General features: G+C 37.5%; 1 protein-coding gene across 1 annotated transcript in view; it reads left to right on the forward strand.

Annotated features, from left to right (window-relative positions):
* LOC103155365 (protein diaphanous homolog 2-like) overlaps positions 1–19,586 on the forward strand; it is a 137,617-nt gene that overhangs the window by 15,015 nt on the left and 103,016 nt on the right. The window lies entirely within an intron of this gene.

Consider the following 19,586-nt stretch of genomic DNA (forward strand, 5'->3'; position numbering starts at 1 on the left):
ATCAATCAAATTTCATTTGTATACCACATTTCACATTTATATAACAAGGCATTTCAAAGTGCTTTACATAATTAAAATAAAAACAGCATGTGACATTGAATAAACAGTGAGAAAGAGAAAGAAATTTTGAAAAAGATTAAAAAGATAAAAACATTAAAACCTGCACCCCTTTTAGGACTTTAGTTAAATGTCGTTTAATGGTAAATGGCCCGTATTTATGTCGTGCTTTATCTAGTCCAGAGGACCCCAAAGTGTCATAACTATTAAATACATTTTAGCCATGTCATTTCAACCACAACAATGACCAGTTATTTAGTAATTTAGTAATGTGCAGATGGAACCTGCACATTCATTGTACATTATATTTCACTGTAACTTTGCCAACCCACCAAAAATGGCACTTATTTATTGTCTCCTATGATGATAAAATGGAATTTCCTCCCTTGTTGTTACTTCGTTCCTTTCTGTTTATTTTTTTTTACTTCATTGCTTTTTTACTTCCTTTCTTTGCTTCATTCCTTATTTTTATCTTTTCTTTGTTGCTAATTCATTCCTTATTTCATTCTTCCTTTATCCAGTCCTTCCTTCCTTTGTTTTCTTTCTTTGTTCCTTTCTTCATTCCTGTTTTGTTCTTTTCTTAGTTGCTTCCTTCCTCTGTTCCTTATTTCATTCATTCCTTTCTTCATTCCGTTATTTTATTTGTTCTTTTCTTTGCTACCTCGTTAGTTCCTTACTACATTCCTTTCATCCATCATAAACCTTTGTATTTATTATCTAAAATGGATCAGAAAAGCTCCAAAACCCCTTTTTTAGGAAAGAAAAAGTTTTTTTTTTGGCATGTGGTCAAATGTGCACCAATCCTGTACCCACCAGTATAAGTTGAAGAAACAATATATTTTGTCGGGGATCTAAAAAGGTGATTTTCAGGATATAGGTAATCAACATAAAAGCACAGAGCGGTCCCATCCTCTCTTTGTGAAAGAGAAAGGAAGTTAAGGTGTTGAACTTTTTCCATCTTTAACTTTTTTTTTCTGTGGTCTATATCTCCTAGCAGGAGAGCTGTGTCACCAGTCAATCCCCACCTGGCCTCTTGTTGGACATAGCACCAGATAAATAGCCCCCTCCATCACGTTCACACCATCAAACAGCCGCCATTACACCGACCTGATCAGACTACTGATAGCATTCAACACCACTCACTCTGGAGTCTTTCTGTTATAGATGCTAACCTGCTATGTTTCTAAATTATATAATAATGAGAAAAATATTAACGCCTTGCAGTGTTATTTTTTTAATTTTAAGTAAAAAAAAAAAGTCTAATTCAGCAAAAATCATTGTTTACATGTAAAACATTGTAATTGGCAAACCTTCATGTGCAGCTGAAATTGTAATTTAAAGAAATACAGATGAGAAAAATGAAATATTTTATGTTTTAAGATAAAAACAATTATTTAAATTTACAAAGAAACACACAAGATAAGATACAGATTGAAGTAGGAGAATAGTATGTAATCAGCCATTAATAACAATTTATTTGAATTATTCTACCAGCTGAATGTATAAAGATTGACCTTCCCAGAACACAACCTAATGAGTCCCTGAACTTTATCTTTACCAGCATCTTCGGCATTAAAGGGAAGATGCCATGGCAGATCTTAAGTCACTGTAAAATAGTAATTTAACCTAAATCCTACGTCTAGAAACAAGTAAACGGCCCCGGTATTACTGGTGTCTAACTATTGTCACACAAAATAACTGTTTCCACATTCAAACCACTTTGGGAGACTTTCCATTGTTGCCTTCACATCCCCCATTTCCCTCTTTAATAAATGTGAATCAGGGCAGCGAAGCCTCTAACAAAGCGAAAGGCTCCATGGGACTTATGAGAGGAAGTGATTGAGTCAGCAAAAGAATGTGGAAAAAACCTAATGTCACAAAGTCCAGAGGGATGTGGGAGGCCCGCACGAGTTCGCTAATCAGTGCAGAAGGACCAGGCATGAGGAAAATGTCTGCCTTTTTGTATGTATGGCAACGATGCCATCTGAAGAATTTTGTTAATTTTTTTTTCAATCCGTAGCCATATGTGCTCTGTTAGCTCCTAAAAGGCCTTCATTGTTCTCTCATAATGGTTAGTATTGTAATTAGACTATGATGCTGTATTATTTAAGACACATGTATTTTCAAACATCAGTGTCAGCCTCCATCGTCTTATTCAGCTGCACTCGTGTCAAATTTTATGTTGCATAGTTTGTATTTTTCATAAAATACATTCTAAATGCATTTTTGGCACGTTTGTGAAGACACAACATGTTTCATTAGAGGTAAACCTGAATTTATTTCAATTGTCAAATTTGCAATATCCAAACAAATTATGGACTTGTTTTAACTGAACCCAACTCCTTCAGTTTATGTCTTTTAAAACCAAAATGAGGGATAGATGGACCTGATTTCCTTACTGATGATCTTTGTCCAGTGTTACCCTAATTTGGAGTAATCGGTTCTTCCGCATCAGGAGACATTTTAGGGCTTGTATCAGTGTGGATAGCGACATGTTCTAATCAGGCTCCTGCGATTTTTTTCAAAATGTATTTTGTCTTTATTCTGGGGTGGATGTACAAATCTGATACCAACTCTGAGACACAGAACCTTCCTAGACGGTGTGATGGCTGGACGATACCATCCATCTATGTGTTTCAATCTGGAGGAACACTGTAAATTGCTTTAAGTTGAGTCAAACATATATTGCATCCATAACTTCATGGTGCAATTCAAAGGCACAGCATGAATTATGTGATATTTTTGAACGCATTCATGTGCTTTACCTGAAGGTTGAAATCTGTGGCAACACACAGCATTGTAATATAATTTTTGGCAGGAGAAAGCAGCCAAGCTAACGGGAGTAATTTATATTTACATAGAAATACCACTAATTGTATACATAGGTTTTCAGAGAAGAATTAGCTGATTATAAATGTGAATCACGCTGAAATGAGCTCGCGAATTAGGCAGGGGAAGGAAGCGGCACATGCCAATGAAATGCAGCTACAGCCATAGTTAAAACTATAGAGAGGCTCAGAAGGGGAGCAAAGAGACCCCCTGCTGGGTGACACAGTCCTGAGTGTGGGCTCCATCTGCACAGTGCTCATCTACACTCATTACGCTGATTAATCACTCCACACCACCCACTTTCAGCCACACGCCAATCACCATTTATCCACATAGACAGATGCACACACACGCGCACGCACACACGCGCACACACACACACACACACACACACACACAGGAGTGTGAATGCTTGTCTTGGCAAATATTTAAAGGAACTAAATTCACAGTCTTGCTAATATTAGAGGGAGTGGGTGATTGTGTGTACTTAAAATTACAAGTAGAAATCCAGTTTGAAAACCGTATAATGTGCAATAAAGTATGCTTCTGATGGTAAAGCACCGATTGTTTATTAGTTTGCATCATATTAAGTGATTTACAGAAGAAGCCTAAATTAAACTGACACTAGGTCCCCTAAAGGTCAAATCTGCACTTTCTTCTGTTTTTTTCCCCCTCCATAATTTGTTTCACACCAAGTGGTCTACAACGAAAAAACCTTCAACAGACAAGGCGCTGGGATGACATATTGTCACGGTTGGCTTGGTCAGATGGCGCAGCGGGCACTTTAGAATTTATTTTTGCATTTTTTTTTAAATTCTTGCTATTTAGGTACTCCCTTGCGAAAGTGTGCTACACTTTAGTTTTGTCATATTTTGTTGTATTGCAATAACTAACGTTAATATGTTTATTTTGGATTACATGTAATACACAGAACAGTGCCTGATCGTGCAATGTTTCATGACTTTTAACTGTTTTTCGCAAAAAAAATCTAAAAATCCTGCACATAGTAGGTCCAAGTACTTTAGTACCTCTAAATAAAATCCCAGGCAAACCAAGCCATATACTCCTACATGGACTCCAGCGATTCTATGAAGACCTCAGAACTTTTGTTAGAGAACATTAGTTAACAAACAGCTTCACAGAGCTCAAGAAACACAGCAGACTGTTGTTTTTTAATCAGACAATCAGCCAAGAGGTCCATTGTAACTCTGCAGGAGCTGCAGAGATAGATTCACAGCACGACTGGGAGAATCTGCTGACAAGACAACTATCAGTTCTAGCCTATTTGGTAAAGTGGCAAAACAAGGCATTCTTGAGAGCCAGGAAAATGTTTGTGTGTTTTACTTTCAACCCATAAAAGAGAAATGGCAACGATGTGAAAAAAACAAAAATAAAAAGCTGTTCTAACCAAATTCAAACTTTTATGGCCTACATCCAAAAGGCTGTGTATGGGGGGGGAAAACTAACACTTTGCATTACTTTGAATGCACAATATCCACCCCAGAATCCTCCATCCTTCAGTAGCAACAGAGATGACGGTCAGATTTGATGGTAAGAAAGACTGAGACAAACCTGGTTCTACAAAATCATTTGCATGCTGCAATTTCCACATGGCTTTCTAAGTAAATTTAGAAAGCCATATATAATGTTCCTTTAACTTCACAGTTATGTGCAGCTTAGTGTTGGATTCTCAAATCAAGTGGAATACATAGAGTTTGCATTTGTAACGTGACACCATGAATGCTTTTGTTGGTTTTTTATATGGCTTGTATTTGTTATCAGGTGAACATTTGCATTCACTGTGTTTGAACGACTGGGTAATTTTTTATTTTATAATGTTAGAAAATATCATTCTAGATGTTTTTTTCTCACTGTTCATTATGGTAGTACAGATGCAAATGAATGACAGACACATTAATAAAACTGACCCCCAGTTAGTTCCCTGCTTCAACCCAAATACCCAAGTAAGGGTTCAGAACGCTGCCAAGACAACTTTGAAAACATTAGCAAAAATGTGCAATAAGGCGTCAAATATCAGAGTGGTAGGAAGGCTAAAGCGGAGCACGGCCTTTCGTGTCCGGGTTGAGCTACTTTAGAAGAGCACGGTTTGATGTTTTCCACTTTCTTTCACTGGCTCTTTAAAGCAGACATATTTCAGGCCAATGGTGGTGGGCCTTTGATGGTCGATTCAAGATGATTAGAGCAACGATCAGTTCTGGTTCAAACTGTTCATCCGTGATTGATATTTTGCTCAGTAGTGTAAAATTTGGTTTTTAAAATTTTGACTGGGTATTTTGGTTGAACAAATAATATCACAGTCAAACTTTGGTTTGAAAGCTAAGCTTCGTTTTCCCCTGCATGTGATCCAGAGCTGGATTGTATATTGGATATTTTAAATTCCACAAAGCTCAATCAGAATCAGAAGGATCTTTATTTATTGTTGTCTCAATAAATATATATATATATATTCCAATGAATGATATTTAAAGAAAAAGTTGACAGTATTATCATTATTTCTTTTCTTTTATTTTCTCCACAGCATCTATAAATGTCAGTAAGTTCATAAATATGCTTAAATCCTGTTACTGTGTGCAGCTCAGTGATATAAATCAAACTTCTGGCATGTTGAAGAAGCCCATTTCAAAAGGGAAGGTTTTTCAAGAGCAGTATTTGTGTCCGTGGTGCTATGAATGCTGGATTTGCATTTACCACCCCAGAGTTACCTAAAAAAAAAGAAATGATGAATGGTTTATCATCATTTTTATCGTTATCACAGAAGTACCATGAAATGTTGTGATAAAAGTCCTTATCGCCCACCTCTGCTTGGATTCATGAGCAGTCCTCTGGTATCAGTACGTCAGTTTTAACTGTTCCTCCAGCACTTGAGCAAAATAAGCCACTGAAATTCACAACTGTTTAAATTTTGACAGACCAGCAGGGATTTGATGAATGGAAAGCATGGATAGAAAGGAAGGATGGAGGACCCAGGAGGTGTTCATGATGCGTCTGAAACTCTGTAACTCAATCTTATCATGTTCCTTCTTCATGGCATGTCTAATGTAATGATTTGTCAGCAGAACGTGGCAGAGTGTTGGCCTTGAAGTACCTCTACGATGCTTCACCCTGGCAGAGTGGATAGATAGAAGTTGATTGGCTCTCCTTATTCTGCATTAGGGCCCATCAACACCTCGGATGATGTACACATCCCTGAATGCTTGCAGGCAGTCTTGGTTCTCACCATTCATCCATGCTCCATATATTCCTTGCAGTTTCACGTTGTTGTTTTTTCTTCTTTTTTTTTTTTTTTTTTTTTCATCATGCATACAGGCAGTGATACGCTACATGCAAATGCTTTCAGGAATCAGTTACCACTTTTTCTCTCAGTCCCTGTAGTCATTTGTCATGCAAACAATCAATATGCGTTTGTTCCTTGAACATGTGAGCAACACATTTGCATCTAATCTACCTCTTTCCTTCACATTTAATCTACCTCTTTCCTTCACATTCTTTGTCTCTGTTTCTCATTTGCCTGCAGTATTTATTCATGGTGCTGATGGACAGAGGTCCCTTGCATATGCCAGGTCAGCTTCATCAAATTCTCACTGTATAACAATGAGATGAAGAAGACAATGGAAGACAACAGCATACATTGCCTCTGTGAAAGCACGTAGATCCTCAGAAAAGTCAGAAGTCCTTTTTTTAATAGCTGACAGTTTCACAAAGCTTTTTTTTTTTTTTTTTTTGGTATGCTACAGAACAACCGAGGGAAATGCCCTATGGTCCTTGTTCATGTGAGAAAAAGAGTCAAGCTTGTTTGTTCTGGGCTTCAGGGCCTTGGTGGCATTGTGTAGTTTTGCATTACAAGACAGCTTGCCCCCAAGTAGTTTTTTTAGTGGCATCCTGACTGTGTGGATCACCCTCCCTCTTGTGTTGTTTAAATCACAACAGTTATACGCAGATGACCTTGCTTTTATCGATTTAAGCTGGCTCTCCCCCTTTGGTGTTTGAATTTCTCCAGGAGTCCCTCACAGCCTGTTTGCCCCAGGGTGACGCCTCTACTGGCATGATGATGCTAGTTGGTCCCCATGTTCTTGCAGTCCTTGCCAGTTAAACACTCTGAGGCCAAACAGTGTCTAGATTAATAAGAAGCACTTGTAAATATGTTATGTTTATCCTGTGATCAGCTTATACAAATGCACTGAGTTGCCTGTGTTAGCTCACTCTTAGGGTTACGGAAATCGGCAACACTAAGATGACGGTAAAAGATTTGTTCCTTCTTTACAAGATTATCAGCTTTGGACTGGCATATCCTTTGAGATCCTAGAGTTGGCCCTTTGAATTTTGTTTAACTAGTAACCTCAATAACTGAATCTCCTGCATTGACATGCACTCACTGGCTGCTTTATTTATTAAATCCTCTTAGTACAACAATGTGTTTGAAACTAACCAACATCTTATGAAATATTGATCCATCGACTGAAATTGTACAAAAATCCAGTCAAAAGTCTGTTAATTGGTCTCGTCAGTGACAGAAATCACTAACCTTGGTCCCTATAACTGCATATAAACAATTAAATTAAACCATTTAACTTAAATTATGAAAGATGCTCCTGCTATGGCCTGAATATGCGGTCTCAAACCTTCTTCCTGGCTTGTTTGGATCTAATTTGTTCACTCTCTTGAGTGCAATCAAATGTCTCAAGATTCTGATGTGTTTTTCTGGAGGCTGAATCCAGGCTCTGCTGCTACACTGGACACTGGGATTTCAAGCGCCACTTCAGCCAAAGTTTCAAAATCAGGGGAAATTTGTCCAATTGAAGTGATTAGAAGTCGGCAAGAGTCTCTGAACAAGGAGTTTTTTGGTCCCTCCATTACTTACATCTGCAGGAAGAAATACTGCAGCAGTGGTTCAGCTGAACCAGACACGGTCCAAAACCTCATGTCCATTACCCTTCAATATGTTGACAGCTCTCATACAGTGAGATGCAGTCATTCGAGGTCAGAGATGATGGGATGAAGGAATTTTTTCATTTCATTTTTTATTTTTTGTATTATTTAGTTACCCCAGCGAAATACTCTATCTGTAAAGTTGTAAATGTGTGCACCAGTTGATCAAGTGTGTGAATTTGACATGTCCTTCATATTTATCCGTCACTATTTAAAAAACTGGTCAAACATGAAAAATAACCAGTTAATGTGGCCATTGATATGAACGTGGTAGCAACAAGGAGATGCACATTTTTGTGCTTCCTTGCTGTTTTATCCAGAACAGAACCTCCAAGTTGATGTTTATTTCAGGCTTAAAAAATCTTAGATGTTCAGATCTTCTGTACTGGGTATTAATTTATTATATACTAGTTTTTAAATTTGTGCATTGGTTTATTCACTCCTTTCAAACAAAAATAAATAAAAAAAAAGCTAAATATGTCATATTAAGTTATCCGTTTACCATAAATATCTTTTAAACTTGAGTCTTCAGAGTACAACAAAAGTTGGCTTCCCAGTCCGAATCGTAAGACGCGGTCGGGTACCTGTGACAGTCGTTGCGGGAGACTTTTTAAAAAGAAGTTCAGCTGGCTTGACAGAGTTATTTTTGCATCACTCATAATGTTACTGTGTCTGAAGGCATTCTTCGAGAGATTTTTTACGTACAGTAGAACGGATTAAGTGGTATTGGGTTTTAGGCATCCAGATTAGTGGTTTGCAAATATACTCCCAAAGCTCTTCTTCTTCTTTCTCCTGCAGCATTTTCCCTATTTTCCTTGTGCAGTAGTTCTGCTGGACTGCTCCGCATTCCCTTGTTGCTTAATTGGCACGTCTAAGAAAACTGTTCTTTGTGATTAGTATAGAAATTGTTAAGTTGTCTGCAGTACATGTTGTACTGTCTTCTAATGCTCCCTCAGGCAAATAAGCTATTTTAGGTCTAATGAGCTTTTCTAGTTTCATTAAGCAAACAAAGTCCTTGTGTCCTCATGCTTTATACATATTTTAGTATTCACAGGGTCTCTGTGATGTCCAGTTAGATTTCATTTCTAATTTAACAGTGTCACAATAAAGCTCATCACACCGTTAACCTCAGTAGACTGAAGTTAATACATATTTATAAATGGTTGCATTTAGTCTTGACAACTTGGGTTCTCCCCTGAAATGAAATATACTCAGTGAAGGTAGTCATGCCCATATGCACATCACTTCTTGGTGCCTATCTTTTCTCTGGCAGGACAGTAGACTACAAGACACAAGAAAATTAATAATAGAATTTAATGTAAGTAATATATGGCGGAACAAGTGGATGCCTGGTTATCATTTAACTGATTACCTACACATAGTTACCATATTTTCACCAGGATTATTGTAGTACTAAGAATTCTAAGATTGTATAATAATACTATGACACATACATGTTGCTGATCATTTGATGTAGATAAATCTTAGGTGTTTTGAACAACAAATAATGTGTGTAAATGAGGGCAAGGCGGAAAGGATGAGTTCCAAGTATTATGAGGTCAGCCATTCACGATATTGGACAATAGAAACTGGAGGTGAGGAAGAGGATGGGGACGAGATTGGAAGTGGTGATTGGGAGTGACCTGAATATATAAGACGGAAAATGAGCTAGAAAGATGCACATATAGTGTTTGAACTATTGAAATAGGTAGTTATAATTGTTTTTAGAGGGATGAGCTGTTTGTGGACCCTGGCAAATATTGGTGTTTCACCATGTTGTCACTTGCTATCCATTTAAATTTAGCCTGCTGAAATTTTCATGCAACTCTGCTTCCAGTTATCTTTAAGGGGTGCATATTATGAAAATTCAAACTTTTTTTTTACCCTTTCATGCATGTTTGCATTTGTGTAAAATACCAGTTTAATCTTGTACATCAACAATCAGTCGTTTTTTTGCAGTGTTATAAAAGAAGCACATCTTTAAGTTAAAGGCCAGATTCACCTATTTTTTACCGATTCGACTGCCTGAAATGAAAGAGTCATCACTAAATGTTTCAGCACACCCAGTTTTTGGCGTGTGTGGTAAGCTAAATCTCGTTGGTGGATGATATTCCCCTTGGGGCTTGTTTTGGAGAATATCAGAGTGACTTCTTAATCTTTAATGTGTGCCAGTGTATTTTATATTACCCCGTCTTCTTTTCAAAAGGAAAGGCTAATGAGTAACAGTGCACCACTGTTATTCATTTGTAATTAGTATTGCCCTATGCTGTGTGCAAATACATATATTAAAGGAATGCAAAGTGAAAAGTGTCAAGTCTCCCTTTTAATTAAATCGCGTATTTCCTCATGCGTTGATATACAGTGTTGGGGTTATTGAGATGATTTCTGGGGTGGAGGCTGGGATTTGTAATGATTGTAACTGATTTAGTGCGACTGATGAAATGATGCACATTTTAGAGACAGGTCCTGATTTACTTTGCTCCTTATAGGTCACAAAATTCAAAACCCACACTGGTTTCAACATGTCATCAAACTTAATCTTAAGTTTTTTAAAGGAGTAGTAAAAAATAACTTTCCTCTCTTTGATTTTTTCACACCTCTGTTCTGCCAGTTGCCCAGAGGTTAAAAAATGCATTTTTATTTTGGAATAAGAGAAAAATGGTAGTGTTTTCCTTTGGTTACATGTATTTATACTTTTTCTTCCTGTAATCACAATTAATTCCCCACCTAACCCTTCAAAATCAGGATATATCTGATTATGTTTTCAGTGTGTGTTGAAATAAGTAAAATATACATATTTCCTTTCATATTCCATCATTTAATTGCAATTCTTAGAAATTCAGATCCATTTTAAATTAGAATATCATCAAATATTTACTTTAACTAGTTTAAAAGGGAAACTCGTATATTAATTCTTCAGATATATTTAAAGTGTTTATTGCTACTATTCTTAAGATCCTTAGAATTATAAAACATTCTTTCAGATGATCTTAATTGTGCATAATGACCAATGAAAAGGACTTTTATACAGCATGTTTTCTATGGCCATTTTATGACCTGCAGGTAGATAATGTGTGGGATTGACTCTCTCCTCCATTAAGGTTTTGCCACAAAAAAGTCGTTTCCAAAGAAGCTGGATTTCAACAGAGTAATATTAATGGAAATTTTAGTGGAAGGAAAAGATGTGCTAGAAAAAAGTTGTACAATCACCAGAGATACCTATAACCTCGAGGTGCTTGTGAAGTGGCTTCAACAGCCTCCATACACAGCTGTCTTTCCCAAAGTCCTCAGATTAACGTCGTCTGCTTACGTTGGGCCACTGAGTTTAATCAAGCCCAAGGCTCAGCGTGTCTGCTTTCCAGGAAACTTTAGAGCGCTTGTTGCTTCCTCCTGCTCCTGCTGACATGCTTTATGTTTAATAGTAATATTTGAGGATGAAATGGCAATTGTCCCCACTGCCGAAAGTACCAGTAATTGCCATAATAAACTTGGTATCACCCAGATTGTTTAGCATACTGGTCTGATCCCAAAAGGGACCCAACAAAGTCATGTAGTCATAGTTTATAGACTTACTTTTCAGCAGGGTGACATTTCTGTATCTGGTTTTTATTGGCGACATGTGAGCTTTTAAATCTCTTAAGAAACTGGTTTCAATAATACTCAAACCAGAGATGTGTACATCTAAGATGCTTAAAATGCCTTGCCAACCTTTTCATAGGAGTCATATGAGACGTTTTAAATTGACTTATCACTTAAGACGATGTTTGAATCAGGTTTCCTGCTAAATAATGAAACTTAAGTTTTTGCATGAAAGGTTCAGATTCAAGTCTTTGTAATCTCAAATGCTTATAAAAGATGGAAATTGGACTTTGTTTCATCATTTATGAAAATAAAAACAAGCTGTCTAATTGTTGTTGTTTAATAACACCTGATACAAAGCCAGACATTCACTCAGTATGTTGTCTTACTGAGTGCAAGTGTTGTAAACTTTTGACTTGGCAATCTTCTGCCTTCGGCCTGCCATGGCAACAACCTTTCCACCAGGTCTCACAGGAGTCTTCTTAGCTGGCCTTGCCTTGTTATTATTGTTTATCTCTCTTGTCAATCACCCACATCAGCGCCGCGCTCATCCATATGCATGGCCGCCGTCATTACACGTGGCCTGCTCGCTGGCTGCAGGGCCTTGGTACTCATGCCAGCCTTTGTTCACATCTGTAACAGGTGATTGTGGCCGACTGGCACATTGTTGGGCATCGTTTTCACAGTGCAGAAGTGCACATGTGGGACATGGCGATAAGTGTGGGCATGTTGGATTAGAGCTTAAGCAGGAAAAACACAAGTCCCCCATGGGCTTAATTGTGGTTTGTTTTGGCACACACTACACAGCACTTCTGCATCAAATGCAAATTTTACAGTGAAATGTGAAATGCATTATGCGGATTTGGTAGGGCTGGAAACATAAAGGGAAAGCAGAGGGGGTGGAGGCGTTGAATAAACAGAGTGAGGGCAAAAGTAGATGCAGGTTAACGAAAGACGAGGCTTAGTCTGGTGTAATATGAAATACGCTTCAGATATTGATGGCAAGAATCAAAGGTGTGTTACATGTACCTCATCACCACCTAGCTGTTCATCTCTAGCCAGAGGGTTGAGGCTGGTTACACCCTCCACAGGTTAAGTATTGATTAAAAACACACAACACACAGTCTCATACTCGTAGGAATGCACACAGGCAGGTTAATGCACAATACAGCTCAGTAGTTAAATTTTTATTCTGTGGAGTCCACTCTGCTCCTCCTCCGGCATGATTGGTGCTGTATTTTCATAAGTGCTTTATGGAGGAAAAAAAAGGGAAAAAAAAGAGTGAGAAATATTTCTGTTTTCATTTTTCCAATCCCGTGTCTTTGTTTCTGTGGCAGATGGCACATCAATCAAAGAGACACTCTCATACAGCAAGACTCCACAAACAAATTAATTTCTATTACTGTTTTGCATGCTTGCTCTCTTCTTATTTGATTGACAGTCTCATGTTCTGGCTTTGTGTTTGGATGACTATATTGCATAGAAGGAATATGCACAAATGAGGGACAATTACGCAGACGACTGCCGCCACCTTTCTCCAACTTGAAAAGTTTATTTCCAAATTAGTTTTGACCATTTAGCAGGATTTTATGCAAAATTCATATAGAATGGTAACAAAACAAAACAAAAAACAGCTCAACATAATACAGAATTGATTCCTAAAGATAAAAAGTTGAGTTTCACTTTCAATTAATATATAAAGCTTTTATCTAGTATCGTTCAAGTGACTCATTTACTCTTTCAGGGTACTTTTGTTTGTTTTGTTTTTTTTTCTATTTTTTACTCATCTGGCTCCAACTGTTGAACCTGTTTTCATGTTTAAACCACATATCTTTATTTTTAGCCTCATTCTTAATCCTACTTCACACTTTCTATTTTATATGAAAGAGTTCAGGTGCACACATGAAAAAAAAAAACTTCTCTTTTTTTTTTACATATATCCTAAAGACAAATTTAATGTCACCCTAAGTATGTCAGGTTTTCCTGCCCAAACACTCAAATTAATCCCTCCCCCATCCTTCTCTCAACCATGTTTTTCCCCTTGCTCAGTTCTTGCGTCTTTCTCTTACGCTGAAATTCTCCTTTAGTTTAATACGGTTTTAAAATCTGTCACACTCGGTTTGTTGCTTGTCAGTCTGTCACTGCAGCTTTGCTCACAGTGACATGGTGCTTTGCTGGGTTGTAATTTCTGTAGACTTTGCAACATGTATGACTGATGTTCATTGTTTACCGTACTTACCTCTGAGACAAAATTTGCCTTTTTTTTTTTTTTTGTTTTTCAAGACTTCACTGTTTTAGCTCAGTTGCAGTAAACATCAGCTTCTGTGCATGTTGTACTTAAAATGGTGGATACGGTTGTTGTAGACTTTGTATTTTTTAACTGCAGTAGCTACTGTTGGATTAGCTAGCTGTTTTCTGCCTTTTAAATAGAGGACAGTCACTTGTTTTAGCATTTTGAATGCTGCAGCATTTCATAATGATGCTTCGAGTGTTCCCAGTTACTTGTCACGTAATAAACATTTGCCGGATACACCGGCATGCATGACTAAATCAATGGTGACAGCGTTTTTGCTCCTTTTGTTTGGAAGCATGTTGCAGTTAACATCTGTCTTCATGACACTGATAGTTTATCATATAGGATTCATCACACAAATCCAATTGTACTCGTCCCATTTTTTTTGTAAAATATAGTTGAAACTATGGCACATTGTTCATAGTATGAATGTTATAAATATATCCCTTCAGTATATAGTAAATATCTTACACTGTACCACGGTAGTTTTAGCTGTAGCTTTTAAATAAATAAATGCAGAATAAATTGTTTTCATCATCTTCTTAAAATGCCATTATCCATGCAGAATTTTGACTTCATTACAAAACTCTTTACACCATAATTTGTCACATTTATCCTGCTCAGTTAAAGAGAAAAACAAATTTATTACAGCGAAACGAATGATGGCTAGATATTTTTCACTCCCAGTTTAATACTCCAATGAAGCACCTTTATATTCAGCGACATTGTTCAATCTGTGTGAGATTACATCTGCCACAGATTATAAAGAATCTGATTAACCTGAAATTAAATTCTGTAGGATATTCAATCAATCAATCAATCAATCTTTATTTCAGACACAAAAGAGGTCCATAGTAAAAAGAAAACAAAAAAAAAAGAAACATGACATAGTCACTGAGCCACAAATAAATGATGACATGCTACTAATTTTAATCCGTAAAACAAAAAAACATGGTTTACAAATGCAAAGGATCCGATGGTGGGTGCACTTCCTCTGAACCGCTAACAGCGAAGCTATTTTTCTGTCATTGACTCACAGTGGATATCGGCATGATTGAATGTAGTGAATGTACTTCTACATTCAGCTTCTGCAAAATACAGTGCTGGCATAGCGTTAGTGGCACTAAAGATTTTGATTAGAGCCTTAGCGTTAGAGCAACTCACTTCTGAGGTGGTGGAAGAATCAAAATAATTTTTTTGTCAAACGTGTAAATTACAATGAGGGATTTGAACGTCTTCATTTTATATGTTGTATGAACCATGCCACTGTAGGAGCCGTTACCAATTATTTAGGATAGCGTAGATTAAAAGGGATGCAAGAAAAATGTTTTGGAAATGTATGAAAATAAAAAAAAATAAAACTGCCAAAGACACTGATAGCAAAACAGAAGGAACTGCAGGTATTTCCATGACTTGTGCTGCATGTGACAGCAGTATTCTTTAGTATCTTTATGTCTGGATTAGGGTTGGCAATGCAGAAATAACAATGCACATCACCAAAGCAATGTGATAGCCACAGTAAAACACAGTTGTTGGGTTTTTTTTTTTTTAATAGGTCTGAGGTTTTTATGAAATAAAAAAAGTGGGGTTTTAGGTGGTGGTCTTTTGTTTGAGATGGATGTTGTTTGTCTACAAGGCCAAACTTTGCAACTTTCGGTAACTTCTTTTAGTTACCGAAAAGAAGTCGAAATCTCATTAAAAATGTTTAGTTTTTTTTTTAGGGTTTTAGTTGTCAATGTGTGGTTTAAAAAGTTCGGGTTAGACGGCGTTCAAAACTCTTGTCAGCTGCTCATTATTTTGTCATTTATTCTAACCGAATCGTTCACTCATTTTGCCCATGAGCCACATGGGAATCCCGCTGTGGTGTCACGGCAGGGAGATGGCAGTCGCTGGTTGTTCTCCGCCGCAAAGCACGGGCAGAATACCACATGTTTATCTGTCTCCTGAAACGAAGTAGAAAATCAATTAAAAGTGGAAAAACGCATCTGTCAAGCATGTGGCAGATGTGGCTCTTTGTCTGTCTTTGTTGCAGATCTCTAATAAGCCTTTAAAATGAACACAATTTATTTAGACATTAACTGGGGGGGGAAAAAAAAAAAAAAAGCTCTTGCAGTTAATATTGAAAATTCAAAATCTGGTACACATTTTTGCATTTCTAAATGTTTTAAGTTTCTTCCAAATGTTTTTATGTTGATATCGAAAACGCAGCACGGAATTTCAGTCTGTGTTGCAGCTCAGTAGTAATGCGTGTTTTGCTATTTTCACATTATTCAGTCCTGTAAACAGTTTTCTAAAGTGTTGGGCTTATGCGTGCCCAGCTCCATCCTGCATTAACTTGGCATGGCTCTGCAGATGCTTTGAAACTGAACTCGATTCACAGGAAGCTGGTTGACAGCAGCAGAGATCAAAGTATGAAAGTAAAAGCCCTACAGATACTGTCATCCTCGACAAATGTTTACTCAACCATATCCTGTTTCTCATTACTTTTATGCTCTTTTTTTTCCCTCTCAGCTACATCCCTTCCACAAGTAAAGGACTTTCACAGTTTTGGCTTCGACAGTGCCTCAGCTAACATTCACCACATTTTAAATATGGAGTCGTAGCTGCGGCTGACTGTGGGGGGGAGGAGGAGGAAACACCATCGATGTTGAGCGCCGTCTGAGTTCTTGAAATGACCTGTTGTAATTAAATCAATGGGAATTGACTGAGCATTTTTGCAAAATGATATTTAAATCTTTTTTTTGGAATTGGAATAACGATCACAAACAATCTGACTTGTGTTTGTGATGGGGTTATTCTGAAAATTAAAAATTTGACAGACAGGCAAGTATTGTACTTTCTCTGACATCAATGCGAATGAGTCTTACATATACAGGACTGGTGTTTTCTAAGGTAAAGATGAACTGATTCTGGTGCTCACAGAAATTGCTATTTTAGATGCAAGTCCTGCTATCCGACCTGAAGTAATGGCTGAACAACACCAGGTTTCTCTGTCTCCTGTCCTCCATTCTTGTTTTAAAAGCCAGAAAAAGAACATGTTCATCATTGGAATCTCGTAAAAGTTTTATTTTTACTGCTCTGTGGAATTTCTTTAGTGGTTATAAAGTATAATCGCTGTGACAGAAGCCAGTTATAGATATGTTATATTTAAAGCTGAAAATCATGGATTTTTATCAGGAGGAGTTAGCTGCTCTGCCTGGTCGCAGTGTTTATAACCAAGATAAAATAAAGGTTTGAAGGAAAAGTGCTTTGGTTTCGTAATCATTACTTTAGTGAAGTAGTATGAATGTTTATATTGTATCCAAGGCATCTTTTACTGGTATCAATAGCATTTTAATACCCGCTTTATTATAGTCTCACATGATATCTGCTTGTTCCTGTTCAGGCTTGTTGGATGGGGCAGCTGCCTCTTTCCAACAGTCAGCGTGTTAAAACCTGAGTCGTCAGTCCATCACGGAGCCCACACAAAACAAAACACAATCACTCACCCACACCCTCACACCTATGGGTAATTTAGAGTCACCAATTAACCTAACATGCGTTACTTTGTGCTGTGTGGGCACACCGGAGTACCCAGGGGAATCCTGCGCACAAAGAGGACTAACATCCAAACCCTGAACAGGAAAGGGTTTGGATGTTACCAAACCCTTTCCTGTTTGGTAACATCAGGAAAGGGTTCCTGATGTTATACAGATTGGGATTTGAACCCAATCTGTATAACAAATCCCTGGGTGGGATTTGAACCCAGGACCTCGTTGCCTCCAGGCAGCCAAGCTAACATCTGCGTCAGCATGCAGGCGCATTTTCTCTTTACGAAAGGAAGTGGTTGAATTTGGGTTTTCTTTGCTGCCACTTAGCTTGTATTCGTTTGAGATGGTAATTAAACATGTGTTGTTGTTGTTGTCATACCTTCAGTGCTCTTTGTTAAGCGTCAGAATGTGTCTGGTATCCTGTCGGGAGGAGTCTGGACCAGAATCATCACCCAGTCTTCTAAATCGCTAGACATATGGCGCAGCCTTTGTGTCAATTGCACTCGGTGGGGTTTCGATGAACACAAGGTAGATTTGATTTTCCACTACTGTGTCTCTCAGCTGCAGTAAGCTGCAGCACTTTTTTTAGTGAGATGCAATAAAAATGTAGAAAATATGACTGAATATCATATTTCTCCTCCTTCTTCTATGCATTTTTTTAATACTCAAAGTAAATGGCAAAGCTTTCATTCTCTTTTTAATGTGACAAATCATGCTTAAGTGATTGGAAAAGACTTAGACTGAAGACGTATCCCTTGTTGTTTGCCAAAGACGAACAGTCGGAATAATCGGATTTGCCTTAGTATTAGCAAGTATTCCAAACGGATGAACGATTTGCCTCTCAGTTGATGCCGTTTTATTCAAAGCCAATGATATATTGTCTGGGAACTTTGTTACTAATCCAGATGTTAATTTTCCTCTCTTTCCCTTCCAGTAGATTGTTTTACCCTTGGGATTTTACTTTCTACACGTTCATTTACATCTTAAACGGATCAGCCTGTGTAGAGTGAAATCTAATTCCTAAAGCCTGTTATAAATGCAGTCTAGCTCATTTAGTTCCTAACTGCACATTATTCCTGCATTTATTGACAAAAAACAAAGATTTTTATTTTTTTTTGTTCCCCCCTGTGATTTGATGATTTCCTGTCAGGTCTGAAGCATTATTACAAAACTATCAAACTTTATGTTTTGTGACTTTAAAATCAAAAACATCAGTACATTTTGGATTGTTAAGTGATTGATGAGTACAAATTATTGCATGACTTAGAAGTAGATCCAGAGTGACGCATAGTTTATCTGTTGTGTGAAGGCCTTGGTGGTTTTGTGGGAGATCGTTGGAGAACAAACAGTATCATGAAGGACAACAAACACAACAGAAACTTCATTGATGGAGATACAGAGAGGTTTAAAGCAGATTTGAGTTATAAAACTGTATCCTAAGCTTTGGACTTTTCACAGAGAGCCGTTCAATAAATTTCCACAGCTCAGGTGGGAGAATCCGTGAAAAGTCCAACTTACTAGTTTTACTTGTGGACTCTGCAAATCTTACCCATTTAGAGCACAATACAACCACCTGGAAGGTCCAGTGGAGCAAAATGAAACTTTTTGGCTTACGTCTCAGTGCTGCTTTGGAGAACTTACACCCTGAACATTTTGGTGAAATATTGATGAGGGCAGCTTTCCTGTTCTCTAGCTGCAACGAAGAAGCTGATGACTGTAGATACTTTGTAAGTAGTTCTGTCTTCCAGGGCAAATTTCCATCATCAGGGCAGAACTTCTTTCTTTTGTGATGTCCGACTGCTACTGCTCAATTTTTCAGAAGTAAAAAGTGGGACTTCTCTTGAGTTCTGAGGTCGAGTTTCTTTTGTAGTAGAAAATATTATGGACAGAAATACCATTGTTTCTTTGTTCTTTCTAGCTTGCCTAAAACAATATATTTTTCTGTCCTGGTAGGTTTTATGTGCAGAACTACAGAGCTACAGTGAAATGGTTTCTATCAAAGAAAATTCATCTTTTAGAATGACCCAGACCGAAGTTCAGTTGAGCAGAAGTGGTAGTACCTGGAAATTGATGTACAGACACTCGCCATTCAATCTCACTGAGCTCGAGTTGTCTTGATAAAAGAGAAAGGCAAAAACTTCAGTTTCTGTATGCAAACCTCCAAATATCTGTGGTTTCACTCGCAGTGAAAAGGTTTCCAAAGAGTCCTGATGCAGACTGCCTGAAGATACACTTTAAATTTTTATATGTACAAAAAACAAAAAATAAAAAAATGGAAATCATGAATGATTTCTTTCCGCTTTGCAATCTTGAACTACTTGGTGTTTGTGTATCAAGTAAAATCCCAATAA

The sequence above is a fragment of the Poecilia formosa genome, unplaced genomic scaffold, assembly GCF_000485575.1.
Source record: "Poecilia formosa unplaced genomic scaffold, Poecilia_formosa-5.1.2 Scaffold423, whole genome shotgun sequence".
NCBI classification, from domain to species: Eukaryota; Metazoa; Chordata; class Actinopteri; order Cyprinodontiformes; family Poeciliidae; genus Poecilia; species Poecilia formosa.